The 17,553-nt window shown below is 41.3% G+C and overlaps 2 protein-coding genes across 9 annotated transcripts in view; one reads left to right on the top strand and one right to left on the bottom strand.

The window, feature by feature from the left end:
* SERGEF (secretion regulating guanine nucleotide exchange factor) overlaps positions 1-17,553 on the bottom strand; it is a 281,087-nt gene that overhangs the window by 68,027 nt on the left and 195,507 nt on the right. Inside the window, exon 16 of one of the 4 annotated variants that reach the window (XR_010606277.1) lies at positions 3,539-3,792. The exons of the other annotated variants lie outside the window; for them this stretch is intronic. The gene's annotated coding sequence lies outside the window, so the exon portion shown is untranslated. Of the gene's footprint in view, positions 1-3,538; positions 3,793-17,553 lie in introns of those variants that run through there. 4 annotated transcript variants of the gene reach the window in all.
* KCNC1 (potassium voltage-gated channel subfamily C member 1) overlaps positions 1-17,553 on the top strand; it is a 127,582-nt gene that overhangs the window by 60,394 nt on the left and 49,635 nt on the right. The window lies entirely within an intron of this gene.

Genomic DNA, 17,553 nt, shown 5'->3' with positions numbered 1-17,553 from the left:
CCCTGGCACTTTGAAACGGCATGTGAGGGGCAAGGCTTCCAACTGCCCTGGATCACAACTCAAACAAATGGCAGAAAGGGAAGGGGCAGCCCAGGACAGGAAAATCTGACAGATGCAAGTCAGTTGAGAGTGCTGTTCTCCATGGACATGGCCAAGAGGACAGGAGAGAAGGGGGCATGAGCAAGGGGGAGAGGGGAGGGCATACTGGCATTAAAAAGATAAATCATTGTGTCGCATATTGCGTACAAGGCTCAAAAATGTTTGCTGCTGACAGGGGTTTTATGGAGGTTTTTCGCTGTGGCTTTTTTCTTTTTTTTAATGCATACATCACATTACTCCAAACTGACAACTCCAGTCAACCGTTATGCCAGAGCGGCAACCCTGCAGATCCCCTTCTGTGCATTCTGCTTGCCTGGGCACCCTGACACTTCCTTTGTGACAGCTCTGGAGACCTTAGGACATGCCCTCCCTCTAACGCACACACAAACTCCCAGTAATGCTGATCATCAGCTACCCAGACGAATCACGCTTCCCCTCCACCCTCTTCTCTTTTTTTGGACCACAGCAGGTATCCTTTCATGGGAAACTGCAATACCATGTTGGTAAGTCACTCAGTCTTTCACTACGTGCTAGAGAGGATGTCTGATGTTTCTGTCTGCCGGTGCTATTCCTGGCCCAGGTTTCTCACAGAACCTTTAGAAAAATGACATCCAAGAAATAGCTCTTCATAGTCTGCCACAGAAGGCAAGTGCAGATTTATAGGAATAAAATGCATGACTGGTTTCTCAGGTTAGATTTCAGTCATTACTTTAAAACACCTGAATGCATCCAATTGCATCTTGCAAAGTTATACAGAGTCAGATTTTGCTAGGAATCTTCAGAAATCCTATGCCAATCTGGTTCAGCTGGAAAGAGTTCTAGGTTCCTAAATCACTTTGGCTCACTTAGAAAAATTCCAGCTCCTGCATCTAACACCTTCAAATCTTTTATCCTATTTCTGGGGCTGTCACCACCTGTAAATTTGGACAAAGCCAGAATTTTCTGAATGACTCATCCCTAAAAACTGGGAGCAGCAAAAACTTAGCTTCCATTGCAGAACATCTAAGAGTACCCTCTGTTCTGGGCACAATCTTAAAATTTGGGTGGATTCTGAAACCAGAGACAAGCTCATTTTGGAATATGGCTTTTAGTTGCTTGGCATTCACCGTTCCCCTCTGGAAAAGGGGCACTTGTTGCAACGTGATTATCTGAACATGCCTCCAAACTGTAATATTACCACGGCTTAGTGTGTCATCACTTGCAAGTCAAGTCATTACTAACCACCTTTATGATTTAAATATACTCAAGTGGATTTATACCCATGAACCCTTCTTTGCATTTGTGGTGGGTTAAGGGCACTCCCAGTCACCTAGAGCTGCTCGGATGACATGCAAAAGTCATTAGGGTTTTGGTAACTCGACAGCTTTTGATGCTCTATGGATCTCCTATGAGAGTCGTGTGTCTTCATTAATCTGTCAAGTGCTTCAATATCCATGTAGAGAATGTGCAGCATAATGCTAGGAATTGTTATTTATAACTCTCCCTCCCTTCTGGGGAAAAAAAAAAAAAGCTACATTACCTCGGATTATATCCTATTTTAATGACAGCAAAGTTAAAAAAAAAATAGTGCAACTTCTGTTAACTGAATCCATTCCAGACATCCTAATTTTCTTGTCCTGCCAGGTCAAGAGACCAGCAGGTTCTGTCATCAACCTCCTGCTGCATGAGCACAGCACATCTTTTTGCTTTTCTGAGCTTTTCTTCCAACTGCTCTCTCTAGAGATGTTCTTCCTGTCAGGGTTTGTCACCATGTGCATTTACTATGTAGTAACAGTTATTTTGTCGATAACAAAGGAAATTTGCTGTTGATCTTAGCCATAGCCTTAATATAGTTTGTGTTCATTGCTTTTCTGAAATAAAAACAACTGGAGGGCAAGTTTAATTTAAATCCAAGGAGGCATGTGTGGAGTGCAGCACCTCGCAGTATGTATGTAGATGGTAACATGCTTGAGCAGCCTGGCCAATAGAGTACTTGCAGTAGCCCATTCATCAAGACTTATGTTCTAACAGATGATGCAAATTTAATGATGAAAAATAAAAGCTTAAAATGCCAGCTAATAGCAGCAGCTTACAGTGAGGGGGTGGGGGAAGGTCATGAAAGCCTGTCACCTAAACTTCATTTTACACTGGAAAAATATCTTCCTGCAGCAAGGCAAGCACATTAATAATGCAGCAGTGCTAGCTAAGGAAAATGGCTGGTTTGTAAAAGCAATTCCAACTGCAAGGGTCCAGGAAATGGAATCTCAACAGGATAAGCAACACTTACAAGCTCCTGCTAAGACTACTCCTTTAGCAAGCCAGAAAATAATTTACAAACAGGTCACAGTTTGCACTTTGGTAGCACACTTAATACGTGTTCAAAGCATCCGATTTGGAGGGAGAAACAGTGTAATTACAGAGACAGTGCAACTTGATCAGGCCAAGCCACAAAATGCCTGTGGTGGGTCTTTCAGAGCATCTAGTTTTACAGGGCATGACTTTAACAGAGAGCTCAGAGTGGTTTTATTGCAGATCCTGTAAAGCACACGGATTAATCACTTTCTGTGATTTTTGTGCTTACTGATTTTTAGGATGTTTACTTCTTCTGAGAGCCTGTTTTGCCATTTTTTGGTGATTTCGGCTGGTCCAAAGATGGTTGTCTATGCTTAGACTCTAAGTGCAGCTCTGTGGTGTTAAAACCAGGAACTGAAATTAAATGCAAGGCTGAAGCAACAGCTGGATTCTCTTGGTGTTCCCTTAATCCAGGGTTCAGTTGTGCTTCATCTGTTTCTTTTTCCTGATCTGCCACATAGGGTAACATTCCTATCCAAGAATCACAGAAGTAAATTGTAAGGATCAGTTTGTTAACACTCACTTAAATCCATGTAAATTGCTTTGAGCATAGGAAGCACTAAGATGCTGAGCAGGTTCACTGCTATGATACCCAATTGGATCCTTACAATGTCTTGCATTACAAAAGCTCTTGGAAAAATAAAGTCTCTATCCATAAATGTCTTCAAATAAAACTAAGTGCTCCATAGTACATAAATGGTCTGCTGTGGGTGCTCCCCATCATAATCAAACACAGGAAAGTGAGGAGAAAGAGAAAATTAGTGCATACACAAGACCTCTCTCCAGAGTTACCAGGTGGCAGTTTCTTTACTGTAGATTTCTCTTGCAAGCTAGATTATTTTTAATTACTCCACTATTTCATGAGCTTCCCGTTTTAATTGGCCTGCTAACTGCTTTATTACACATGAAGAGGGTTTGTTTTGTTTTCGTACTGCTACACACGCTATTGCTTTAGCAGCAGAGATCAGCTTTTCAAAGAACACCACGAGCCTGCTACACAGGCCACCAGGTGTACATACCACAGCGCTTGAATGTGTATGTCTTTGTTCAGAATTACACTGCCCTGAGCAAAACACAGTCCAGCCACAGTTTGTTTTTCTGTCAGGAAGCTGAAGTGAGAACAAACAAGAGACTTGCATACAAAGATAATGCAGCTTTTCTAGCTACAATAAAAACAAACAAGCAAATAGGATATGTCCCACCACTTATTTACACTCCAATTCATTTGTGCATCCACGCTGCTCCAGAGTACACTCGGCTAGCACGCCTTTCTCTGCAGCTCCCCTTCCGCGCCACACTGAGCCCCTCTGGCTCTTCGTCACTCCCACACTGAACTCCACATTGCTAGGAATTCTGCCGCGGCTTCAAGGAAAAATAAAGAGAGAATTTTTTTGTCAAATGGAGTCACACCACAATTTATCCAATGCAGAACTTCTCACATCATCGTGTGACATCAATTTGCTGTGACAATGTCTGCAAATATGCAGGATGCTGGGAGAAGGCAGATGGTGTCAGGCAGAAGGCATTCAAACTGAGAAGTTGTGGATCAGGGGTAGGTGGTTGAACCCCCATGTTGAGAGATGGGGTCTAGGAGGTCTGAGGACTGCTGAGGGGTTGCTGCTTCCACTGTCAAATATTCACTTTAGTCCATGCAATTGTAGCAGTTCTGGTCCTGTTTCAATGACCCCCCTCCTCCCCACACCATCACCAATTTCAATTTAACAAGGATTAAAAAGGCTACAGCATGCTGGGGAAACACAGGACTTCTCCAGGTAACAGCTAGGGGCACTGACTTGCTTTACAATCAGTGAAGATCAGTGCAGACTGTTCTTCTGATGCTTCATTTGTGAGAAGAGATACACGAGCTCAGGTAAAGTTACTAAGCTTAGATATTTCTCCCAGTTTATTGAGATGATCGGTACACAGGCAAAGTATTAGCTATGAAGTTTGTGCCTTCTGCTACCTGCTGACAAATGCCCTAGTTTGGCTAGTGAAAAACCAATGCCAGCTGTAACCTAATAATAATTTTTAAAAAGCCTTGGACTTCACATGCATAACCAAAACCTGTCTGAATGACACTATAAACCTGCTGCTGCAGCATTTGTTCTCTCAAGAGTATATAGTTCAGCATAAAATGGAAAACAGAGATGCAAACACGTTAAATCCAGTATTTTGAAGCTGAAGCCAACAATGCCAACTTGCTACATTGGTTGTGAAGTGGGAATTGGTTAGCACATGTTGTATATGTATCTTTGCTTTAACTTTGCCTCTCTCTTCACCTGCAAAAATCAGCAACTGCCAATTCCCCACCTCCCTCCCGCCAGGATCTGGCTGCTTTCCCCCATCCCTGGCATTACCCAGTCCTGAGCGTGCCCAGGAATTGCACTGCCTGCCTCCCTGGTGGTATTTCTTGGCAGTCCCTCATAAATATGGGACATCATGTTCTGCCCTCAGGAGACCCACAGCATGAGAGTCAGGAACCTTGTTTAAAAGAATAGGTATTCCCTACCATGAAGGGCCAGTATTTCTGGCTGCCTGTCTGTATTTAAGTGCATATTCTCTGGCAAAATAAGACAGCGGAGAGGGGATGAAAACAGGACTTATTTGATGTTCCAGTCCTCAGGCCTGGTAAAACCAAATATTTGACAGCTGCTTTTCAGAAGGGAGGGAACAGACCAAACTGCTTGGTTTACATAGCGGTTTACAAGGATACCTCTGTAATCTCTTGCTGTCCTACCCAAAAGAATGACAAATGGCATCCACTAGTTCCCTTCTGATAGTATAGCAAATTTCCATTTCAAGAGATAGACAAGGGGTCTCCAGAGTTCTCTGCCACATTTGCAGATGCAAGACCTTTGGCTGTATTATAGAAGTTTATCTCAAATGAATCGCCCATCCTTTTCATTCATCAGCAACATGCACCCAACACATTACACAAAGATGTCTCCTCATCGATTTGCATTTTTGGTATCACTTCAGCAGCTGCTATAAAACATAGTTAATCAATTACAGGTAGAAAGGATAAACTTCCCATGCACTGCAAACTCAATGTCAAACACATGACAGTGAGAAACTGAGAAAGGGTAAAGCTATAGACTGAGTTTTTAGGAGTGAGTCTGGCTCAACAGTGAGAGGTTCACAATTATCCTAGTGACCACAAGCAGCTGTGGACAGAGCACACAGTTCACTGCTCCATGGACACCAGAAGCTGAATTTTCTACACACTGAAACAAGCCACAAAATATCTACCAGTTTCAATAACAGCATGATTCTGGCCTAGGTAGATGTTTCCTCTGAAAGGAGGAAGATATGGCACGAATAACAGCCTTGCAGCTAAAGGACTGAACTACAAGGCTTTGCATGTAGCTCCTGACTCAGCAAGAAACTTCTTGTTTAACCCAAGCAAGTCACTTCAGAGTAAAATCATCTCCCTTAGGGTGCAATTAAAAAATTATATACTGATAAATTGCAAAAGTAATGACATGCATGGGTTTCTTACTCTCCCATGTGACTAGGAATAAATTGACCACAAAATAAAGCATTCCTTAAATTGTCTTTGTATGTTTCTAAACACGCAGGCCTGTGCAATGAGCCTACAAACTCCATAATATTTTTTCTTAGGCCCCTTTAGAAGTAACAACTTCTTTTTCCAGGTTAAAAAAAAAAAGTATGTGCACTGTTTTGTAAATATAACCATCTATGACAAAGAAGTCTATTATGAATATCTTGATGCCCAAGTTAAAAGGACAGCCTGCCAAGAAAAATTTTTATCATCCAGTTTGCAAAGTCTTCAACTATTTCCATAAGATGTATTCTGCACAGCAGCACAACTTGAATTTTTCCAGAAGAAAGCCAGTGAGCAGACTCACAAACACAGCATATGCATGTACAGTTTGTCCTTGCTCTCCCACCAATCTCACTGTTCACCAATAGCTACTTGGGAATTTATTTCCTGCAGGGCTAAATTACCTTCAATTGTGATATTCCTGTTATCTCACCAACCTCCTTTGTCACCATAATTTGGTCTGATGTGCACATAGGGCAGATAAAACATGCACAATGTACATAATTTTAAGCACACAGTTGAGAGCTGCACCCTGAATACAGCCTTAAACACGAAGTGCTTTCCTTGAATCTGCTGGATTTAGGATCACAATGAGGACAGAAAACCAAAGCTATGTCTTGACCAACTTCATTGGACAACTGTATTCTTTTAAATAAGTTACAACCCTACAAATGAAATTCCGACATGAAGCTTGTATGTTTTACCAGTCTCACCAGTTCTTCAAACAATGAGTCAGGGAAAAATAAGCCAGGAAGCCCTAACAAGCCGTAAGCTTTTTTGGAGACACGACATCCTTGGATATCCATAAGAATGTTCTTGTTCTAATTTAAAACCAGCATGAAATGGACTACAGAACTTCCATGTCTAACAGGCTAAAGCTACTAAAGACTGTGTTTTCTCTTTACTGTACCATTAATGCAGCAAATTAATAGAAGCATCATAAGCCACAGTGCTCTGCTGTGCCGAAGTTGCCTGGATCCTACCCCATTTACAACTTCTGTCTTAACAGAATTTTCAAAGATACAGACTTCATGAATCATGTTTAGTCATGCCTGAATGCTACTGACATTGCAGCTTAAAAGCAATACCTGCTCTCAAAGAGTATTTTTGCCGTATCTATGTTCCACACTAAGTTCTGGGTTATACCATTTCCTAGAAGCATGTACACAATTCCACTTCTGCGGCTCAGTTCTCCCCATCCACAAATGGGGAATTAATGCTAGCCTATCTCTTTTGTAAACCATTTTACGATACGCTCATGGGAAGAGTTGTTTAACACAAAACTATTAATCTTTGCCACTGATTTCTAGGGAAGCAGGAGCAGAATACTCTTACTCTTCTCCCCTCTCCAACTATCTGCCCTTCTCCACCTTAAATTAAGCCAAAGACCTACGAGTAGTCAAGTACGAAAAGTTATTAGTTGAAACTGAGAGGCCAGTTCTGCAATTCAAAATAAGTTCCACAGGACTGATGTTTGTGTGAGCAGATCAGAACCTAGCTAACACAAGAGACAAAGTAATAGGCCTCATTAATATAAAGCAATATGCACTACTACTGAACTTTCAGACATGGTGTCTCAAGTTGGGCTTGTATTCAGGAATCCTGCTGCCTCATTACACTTTGCTCCAGGTACAGAGACCAACAGCTAGAGCGTGACATTCAGTGCCAGTGGGAAAAGGGTCCAGAAGCATCAAATCCAGTAGAGTTGCTTCTACTACACATGCGGTCAATATGGCCTTGCAACTCAAAAACTGGTTTCTAGAGCTCAATGAATACCAAAACATAACACCAGTCTACAAAGCTTTCAGGAATGCTTTGTTTTCCTCACTAATGCATTGTTTTCCAACAACTAAGAGTTTTTCTTTAACCTCAGTATAGTTTGGTTGCATTTGATGCTCTTTTTCACACAAACATATCCCCACCCCAACACTTATTTTATTTAAAGCAACAAAGCCCATCACCATGGATGAAAAAAGCCACTATTTTCTGACATCTAGTAGACAGCCTTACGTATCTGAGATTCTACAAAGCATTAATATCAAACACTACCAGAAACATACCTTGTGCAGTAGGTTTTTAACAAACTGAAAATTAAAATGTCACTTGCAAATAGTAAGGGCATAAAAGTGACTAATCTAATTCCACGGAGCAAGGAACAACTGGAGCAGCAGAGAGCGAGGGGTGTGAAGGGGGGGTCAGGCGCATCCTTCACTGGGACAGCACGGGGGAGGTGGGCTGAGGATCAGCTCAGGCCATTCCAGCCAGCGAAGCTTAGCTGAAAGCTCTGCAGATAGCGCTCTCTGAGCAAGGTACATAAGAATACAGATTTATCTAAGACGCTTTACTGGAAAAATGAAAGCAAGCAAACAAATAAGGTTGGATAGCCAAAGACAAGCAAAGCTCTGTCACACTAATGAAGTAATCTGTATCTAGACATCTTCATTGTTCTGGAAAGGAAAACCACATCTCAAACTTCCACTTGTGTGCAGTCCTTGCTCGATGCACGAGGCTTAGTATACTATTGAACATACATTCTCTAGAAGTTATATGTTGCCAAAGAAAACATGCCAGGCTAGGGGATAATCTCAGTTTGTTATTCTTCCATTTATGAGTTTAAAAAAATAATAAGGAGCACAGGATATATTAAAAAGAAATGTGTCAAATCCTAACTCAGTTCAGCTACTGCTTTTCCTTTGTCTTACTCCTGTTACCCCCAAGTAGTATTTATCTGTTGCCAAGCAGCAGAGAGCTAATTAGTGCAATGTCATGTTTCCTTGTTTTCATCACTTGCTCCTTCCCACTTATATGCACACTGCTCCTCAACGCAGCTGTACAGGATGAAATCCCAGAACAAAGAGAAAGGGAAATTGGCTGCAAGAAACAGGAGAATTGAAAGCATAGCTTGCACTTAACTTATAGAAACACCCTCTCCCTCAAAGCACTTGCACTTATTAGTAAAAAATCACTCCTTAAGCTTTGGGCACAGAACACACGTGAGAACCTCTGGCCGAGCAGCTGGCAGGCTGGGGCTGTGCTGCAGGCCTGCCCGCCACAGCAGCCAGCGAAAGCTGCAGCAGGTTTTCTGTCCCACAGGAGATATAGCCACTGCAGTACTGCTGAAGCTCCTGTTGAGGGCAATTTAGAGAATTTAGTGTTTGTGCTGCAGTGCACATAGGAAAAAAGGCTGTCAGAAAAACCTAACAAAAGCTCCCATCAATTTATTTGCTAGAATGAAAGAGATGTGTTATTTTAAAGCGACCCACTATAAACCATTTAGACACAGCACTTTCTCCCTTTTTTGTGTTTCTTTGCTTCCTCTCGATAGTAATCTTTTTCAGAGTGGTGGAGACCAAAAAGATTTTGTCTTCCAGTATACAGACTAGTTTTGCATGAGCACTCTTTTTTAGCCCAGTGATACATGTCCCTGATACTGTAAGAAGACTTTACTGCCAGGCTCCAGTCTATTTCTGTATTTGAAATAGCGGAAGGACCTAAGAACAAATACTCTTCCCCTTTCACATACACATGCACAGATGAGAAAGGGATCCCTGAATGCAGAAACCGACTGCACATACAAATCAAATAAAGAGAAGGGGTTTAGAGGGTCAATATAAGGCAGCCATGACAATGCCAAGCAGAGACTGACTGCGTTGGAGACGGTTATGTCTAGTTACAGCACATCAAGAAAGGTGTCGTTCCAGCTCCCACGGCCACCATTCTTCACCATTAGCCAAGAGACTCTAATTCTCCACCTTGTTTTCCACCCCTAGCACTTTCGTCAAATGCTAAAAAGTTATGATAAACCAGAGGCTTTATCTGAATTTCTGCTTACAAGACTGTGGCCTAAAGAATCAACCCAACAACTATTTATAACCTAGAAAAACACACAGTTATGAAATTCATTGTGTCAGGAGTGGAAGGAAACTCCAGTGTTGCCCTTCAGCAGGAGACCAGCAGTTAATCTCTCTTTTTCACAATTGCTGATTTACCACCTTCCACTACAGGAGCTTTTTTGGAAAAATACAAAGGCAGGTATTACAAAGCAATACCTTTCTGCTTCCCCATCTTCAACCCAATTACCTGCTATCCTAGCCCTAGCCTTAAGGACCTTGTCACATCCAGGGTCCCTGACCCACAGGATTAACACAACCAGGTCACTTCCCAAATGCCTCCCAAGTAGCAAAGCCTGCTGGCATTTTCAAAGCCTAGAGAGGAATGTTCAGCCACGTGGCTACCATTAAACTTAAATGAGAGCTGGGAAGAGAAAGCCTCTAGTCCATGTTGAAAACATTTAATCCCCGAGAGCAAGTCAGAAATTCAAGTGCATTTAGAAGAGCATGACACTGTAATAAACACATTGCATGATACTTCTTGCATTCATGAGACACTAAATCAGTCTAGATATTCTTTATGTTCAAACAGCTCCACCATCTCGCTGCAGTTCCCTGTCTGGCAGGTGGTGGGGAGGGCTGGGGAAGTGCAGCGTGGCTGCCAGTTGCAGCAGACAAGAACATCTTGTACTTGAGCTGCTTGTTGACTAGGTTTGAAAGGCAGATAAACCAGCAGACTAATTAGATTTTTTTAAACCGTGGTATTGAGAAGTAAAATCATTATAAGTCGCTATCAATTTACATGTCTGTGCACAATACCAAATTGTTCCCGTTAATAACAACAATAACATTTCAGCTTCCACTCAAATATTAGAGAAAGGGTTAATATTCAAATTAAAAATACTCTGATCTGAACTGAGCTTTGAAGAGATCCCACCATCCTCCATCCTTATTTTTTAGGCAATCACCACTAAAACCAAGAGACAGTTCTGCAGGCTGGAATAACTGAAACTAAGACGACAGGTTGAACCAAGTCAATATATCCATCTTTGCTAACCAACTGATGAAAGAGGTAAAAAAGTACTTTGCAATCATCTGAAGGGCACTTTGACGAAGGAGGGAAAAGCTAAGCAAAATAAAGCAGCATGTAAGTAGGAATAACGGGATGAAGGAGTATGATGGGTCTTAAAAAAAAAAAAAAAAAAAAATTCCAGTCTGGAATCCTCCCTTCAATGAAGAGAAGGTCATTCCTTATAATCCCCTGAAAGGCCCTGGAAAGGGCTCCCAGTTGCAGCAAGATGTATAAAATATACCTTTTAACATTTCTCACTTCCAAGATTTGTAAGAATGATGTCTCACCTGATATGCCAAAAACCCAGGCTTAAAGCAACACCTATTAACTGATTTGCTCATCTTTAATACTAATGGGAGCTGTCTATGCATGTGAAGAATTAATAGGATTTTCTGAGCAAGCAGCAAAGAGAATGACTCATGCTAATGGTCATTACACAGGAACACCAAGAGGACTGTAGCATTACGTTCATGAGCAAGCATATGTTGTCCAGAGAAGATAAGCCAAGCACCTTCAAAATCCAATGGCTGCGTTAAATCCCATGACATCTGCCTAAATATCTACGTGTTTTTAAAGGCAGTTTCTTAGTCTTGCCAGTCTTGCAGCATTGCTGACACCACGACTCAAAATAAACAGATCTGAGGGAACTTTCTACAACTCAGGTTTTCAGTAACTCAGGCAAGTCCTGGCCTTTGTGGCACATCCATACCAGGACATAGGTATGTAAACCTGTTTCAGAACTTACACTGAACTCTGCAATCCTCAAGTGTTTGTTATTGAGCAGAGGCCATCACAAATTATTAGGAAAAAAAAAAAAGAGGAAATCCTGATAAAACATGATGTGTTTTAATAACAGGCAAACCATGCTTTCGGGCCAAGAAATAAAGCATATTATCCCAGGATTAAAAGTTACTAAACTATAAATAGTAACAGTTCCACTAGTAATATTAGAAAAGACAAACCTAGGAATACGCTTGTTTGCATAAGTTGCAGTTGATCTGATTTGGTAAGACTACAAATGTCCTAATTTGGTTTTAAAAGTAAAATCAATTGTAAATTTATTTAGACCAATTTACCTGCCTGCCTGTTGTACATCACTGGCCCTGTATTGATTGTTTGAGATAGAACTCATTCCAAATTGTATTGATTTAATTCATTAGGAAATTTTTAGCAAAACATATTTTGTGGTTTCAGGGCAGAAGTACATAAAGCTCCATTTAGAGACTGCAGGACTGAAGGGAGGGGTATTGGGAGGGTGCAAGGGTTTCTCTAATGAATAAGATTTACAACCAGCAGTAATATGAATCATCTGTTTCTGATAGAAGAACCACTTTCTAAACAATAAATGAGAAAAACTAGGAGAGAAGAAAGCCTAGATACATTGATGGGGGAAAAAAAATCCAGTTGGTGAAATAAGAATGGGGTGAATAATTCATAAATAGTATAGTGTATTACTTGTTTTAACAGACATTTTGATTTATGGATTTAAGTGCCTAAAATAGCTCAACAATTTATAAAGCATCTTAAAATCAACAGATCATGAGTAAATTTGTCTGGCTTTAAAGCAAGGCAGTTGAACTGCATTTGTTACCATGGTAACTGAAGGTACCTCAGTTGCCATGGCTACAGCTCCTTTAAAACACGGTTGGCAATTCCTCACTCCCCAACTTTTGTGACTATTTTGAAAAGGAAAAAAAAAAAATCCTAGTACTATGTCAACACTGGCACTGAGACAAAAGCTCTGCAAAATGCAAGTTTTCTCAGCCCACAAGGCCAGGTTAAGAATAAGCTAATTTTTCTGCTGCAAATCTTTCACTGAGAGACTGTGTCATGAAGAGCTTGATCATCACATATTCAGTGCAACGCTTCACATCAAAACACAGCTCTGCTGCTCACTGGAAGAAACAGTGCAGAAATGGACTCCTACCTCATTGCAATTTCTCTGTGTATCAAGGTTTCCCACAACAGGGCAGCTGCCTGGATTGATTAACGAAACATGGGAAGAAAAAAAAAAAAAAAAAAGAAAAAAAAAAAGAGAGAGTCAGAAATCCTAGGTTCTTGTTTCTGAGGCAAAGGAGGTGGCAACAGGGAGCACATTCACCTCCCCTGACTCCAGTTAGTAGCCAAGACAGGCTTCCTGTACAGCCCAGAAAGGACAGCTTTACGCAGGAAACAATTTACTACACTCAAATCAGGGTCCTCTGAATTATCCTGAGGTTAGAGGGGCATTTATATTGCTAAGTTGCAAGTAATGCGTTTAGGGAAGTTGCTTGCACCTAATGCATCAAGATGAGAAAAAGGCTTTTCCACCTTTCTGGAAAATTGTGCACCTTGATCTGAAGCACAGGGCATTCAAGGAAGAGGTCACAATGGGAAGCTGCCTCTTTCTCCTCACTGAGGTTATGCTGTAAGTTAAACATAAAAATACTTCAAGCTCTGACTAATCACTAAATAATAATCTTTAAAGAATAATCACAAACTTTGATTTTGGCAACTTTTTTTTTGATTTTGGTAACTTTTTTTTTGATTTTGGTAACTTTTAGTTACCCAACTAGCTCTACATTTTAAAATAATCTTTAATTTTTCCTGCCTGGGAAGCAGTTTCTTGTGCTCTCCTGCAACATTCACTTGCACATAATTCGTGCACTAAGCAGGCCTGTGGCAACACACAATTGCCACAAATCACTCAAGGATTAAAAACTGAGTGGGTGAAACTAACCCCTCTGGGGTGAATGCTGTTTTCCATCCTTGCTGGCTGACAGAATATCTAGCTTGAACGCAAGTCCCGGCTTCCTCCTCTGTTCTTTGACTTCACCTCCAGCCCCCTCTCCCAACTCTGTTTTCTGTAGCTGACTGTATTCACCTTACTTACTATCCAAAAGTCTATGAATTGCTTTTTTTCAAAAAAAGTCAGCATTATGGACCATTCTTTATTTTTAAAAGATGTTATTCATAAATAGACTTTTGCATGTAACCATTTGCGCAAGCTCTTCTCTAAGCAAAGAAGGGCATGCTGCAGAAAGGACATGGGACAGCAGTCTGTCTCATATTCAGGAGGGAAAAATACAACTCATCTAGATGTTCCCAGAGAGAAATTACATTCTTGGAATCGATGCACATCTAATGTCAGTTCATTTCATCCATTTTCCCTTATTTTTTTAATGCGGTTTTGTGCCTATTATATAGCAATAGTTGCTAGGAAATATTTCCAAAAGTGATTAGTGATTCCTGGTGATTCACAGTTAATGAGTCTCCAAACAAAAATCTCCTTAAGGGCCAGATTTTTATAAGCTGGCAGTCTGATCCTGTTAAAAATATCTGATAAGAAATCACAGGGCTGAGGACTTCAGAGTCTTGTGACAAAATACTGAAGTCACTAAAACTGGTAGTGGAAAAGTTCTCACCCTTCTCTAATCCAGAGTGGCCATTTCTAGAGATATTGATGTAGCAGAGTTGCACAAAAAAGAACAAAACTCTGAGAGCCTACATAAATCTACAGCACTGCCCACCATCCTTTACACACCCACACCCCTCCCCACCACTTCTGCTCTGTGCTGAGATTCACTGCACTGCAAGGTTAAAAGGAAAAGCGACTCAGCTGAAATTTCATGACTCTGTGGCTTTGAACTCTGCAAACACAAGCTCAGGAGGACTGTATCTTGGCCGACAGACATAGTATCCTAACAACAGGTCATCACCCAGAATCTCAAAATTCATCCCTGGGGAAGTCTGGGTATTATTAAGAAGACACATGCTCTGAACAACATCCCCTAATTTTGCCCCAATCTAAGACCTCAATACTAGTAGCTGTGTAGTCAAACTTAAAACCACATACCTGAGAAATACAGGCTCTAAGCTTTGAGCCTCACAGCCTCACAGTCTATGCAACAGAAGTTGTATCTACATGTTTTGACTTAAGAAAAAGTTGCAGATTCGATACCTATATTAACATTTCAATAGCACTTTGAAGGCATAAGGAGTTCCACACTGTTAAATGCTATGCAACATTTTAGGTTCTTTGTAGCACAGGTAGATACATAATATTCAAACAAAACTATGTCAAATGAAGGGTATTTCCTTTATATTGGAGGATAGAATTCAGAAACTAAGTTGGTTCTTCAACCACAGTTCACGTCATACCTGCATGTGCACTTGAATAAACTAAAGACATGCAAATACACCATGGACAATACAGGCAGCAAGCATCAAACAATAAAAGATGAGAGGATCCTATTATCCCACAAGATGTTGAGTGTACTGCAGGATGCAAGCTAAACACAGTGGCATAATATTGCTATCACACCTCTTGAAATACTGTAAATTGCTTTCATCTTATATAGAAAACAATTTTCCTCTAGGTCCTGTCTATAACTTACCTTGTGTTCCTTTTCTGATTTTTCCATCTTTCTTTTAACCTTGACTGCATGAGAGATTGTTTTTAGAAGTGCTTGTTACTTATGCAATATACTTCACAGCAGGTGTTTAAAGGTCTCCTTTAAACCCACCTGAAGGAGGTTAACAGAGAGAGGTACTTGGTGCAGCTCCCCAGCACCAGATGAGATGGTGGCTCCCACAGTAGCTACCTGCAAAGGGCTCTTGGGAGACCTTTTGAACTGCTGTGTCAAGAGGACAATGCTGTGCAATCAGCCCTGGAAAGCTTCTCCTGCAAGAATGTCACAGCTGCTAACGTTGAATTGGCATATGGGCGGGGTGGTCACTACACCTAACCAGCAGTCAGGTTAGTACCACAGGTGTTACATGTGACTCATCAATTTAGCCTTAAATACATCAGAATAAGGACAATTTTTTTTAGTCACTCTCCTGAATATAAACACAGAGTTTTTGCATGTCTATAGGTATAATTTGGGTACACTGAACACACACAGTAGGAGAAAATATTTTACCAGGGAAAGAAAGGATGATACAACCCTCTCCTCTAAATCAAGATAGTGCTGTTAGCAAGGGGAGTGGGAACAGGCACTGACTGTCCATACCCTGATAGGTGCTCATGGGTTGGCAGGTGCCCTCGCCACTTTGGGCTGTAGCTGTCCTGTCTCTTCTGAAGGTTTTCTATGGTCACAGTATGCCTTGTGATGACTGGAAGTCCTGGACTGGGACATGATTTGCTACAGTATTTCAGAGGTACCTTCACGGATAAAAAAAGAGCTAGAGCTTCTATGCCAAGCCCAAAGTGATTATTTTTATGTAGGCAAACTCAAACTATGGAAGGCCTCTTTGAAATGTAAAGTGCTGCCTAAGTTTAAAAGATTTAACAGAACATCCTAGAAAACAGGAAACCTAACTAGTGTTATCAAGCTCCACAGCAAAAGAACGTTTTCCTTGGTTATCACAGATGGGAGCAACAATTTCTTAAGGCAAAGATATAGACAATATTCAAAGAGTTTAAGAAGACACCTTAAGATACTTACAACAGACTAAGGTGCTCACTATAGAGAAAAAAATACCTTTCCCTAAATATCATTTATAAATTTGACCACAAAACAGTGGAAGCTCACCACGAAGAAAACGGGCCATTTTCCCTGAAACATAAGGAAAAAAAAAGATTTATTGGTGAAGTAAAGTACATGACCACCTGAACAGGAGGCTGGGGCTGGCACAAAGTGGCTACCATATGTCTGCACTTGTTTACTGCTGGCACATTTAAGAGTCAAGCCATGGAAGCAGAGGCATAAACACCCTCCTCTTCAGAGAGACAGTAGAACTGATGTTGACAAAGGGAGTGATACAATGCCAGACATCACCACCATAGCCCCTTTGTTCAATGGTATGGTAAATGTGGAAACACAGCAGAGGAGGGATCTGTAGTTAGGAGACTACAGCAAGTATACATCTTGTACCTGGGAACGAGTGAAGCAGAACTCCACAAACGGAATTTATTAGCAGTAAAAGTGGAGTCAAGAATTTGTGCTGCAGAGGGCTTGTGTTCAGGTTTCTTTAATAGGAATCAGCGTATGTCTTGTGCAACAGCACTGCCCAGGAGATCAATGGCATGATTATTTTACAGGACAAAATACCTGGAAGCCCACACTGCACCCCTAGTGCTGGGAGTGAGGCAGGTGAGCCTCTTAGCTGGCCCCAACTCTGTGTTCCTGGCAAAGCCTCCTTCCAGAGAATGGTGTCCCTAGCGTGATGCCTCTCTGCCTGGGAGGATCAGCCCTGGCAGACCTGGAATACAGGAGTCAGGCTGTGGCTAGCAGAAGGAAAGGCAACACAGAACAAGAGTCAAGAGCTAGGAAAAGCCCTTCCTCTCCTTGTTTATAAGAGGAAAAGCCATGGAAACACAGTGCTGTGGAAAGAGTTACAGGAGGGATTTGTGGCTGCAGAGATCCCATGACACTGAGGCCATTTCTGTAAGGCCACTAGTCCCCACAAGCAGCCTCTGTCTTCCCTTGGGTGGCACACCCCTCCGGTTCAGGGGGTTCTTCTTAATCCAAGGCCACCCCTAGCAGGTAGCTGCCCTGGCAGGGCTGTGCACAAGGGAAGAGAACAGCTCCCTTTGCCAGCTCTGCATGCTACAGCCAGGCACCCCTACAGCCCTTGAGACAGGTATTAGATACCTAATATATAAACATGTATTTATATTTAACGGATTTCTATGTGTGATTTAGAATATTATAGTTTTTTATATATATTAT

Source organism: Caloenas nicobarica, chromosome 5, assembly GCF_036013445.1.
Source record: "Caloenas nicobarica isolate bCalNic1 chromosome 5, bCalNic1.hap1, whole genome shotgun sequence".
Classification (NCBI taxonomy): Eukaryota; Metazoa; Chordata; class Aves; order Columbiformes; family Columbidae; genus Caloenas; species Caloenas nicobarica.
This window is presented reverse-complemented; position numbering and strand designations above follow the sequence as displayed.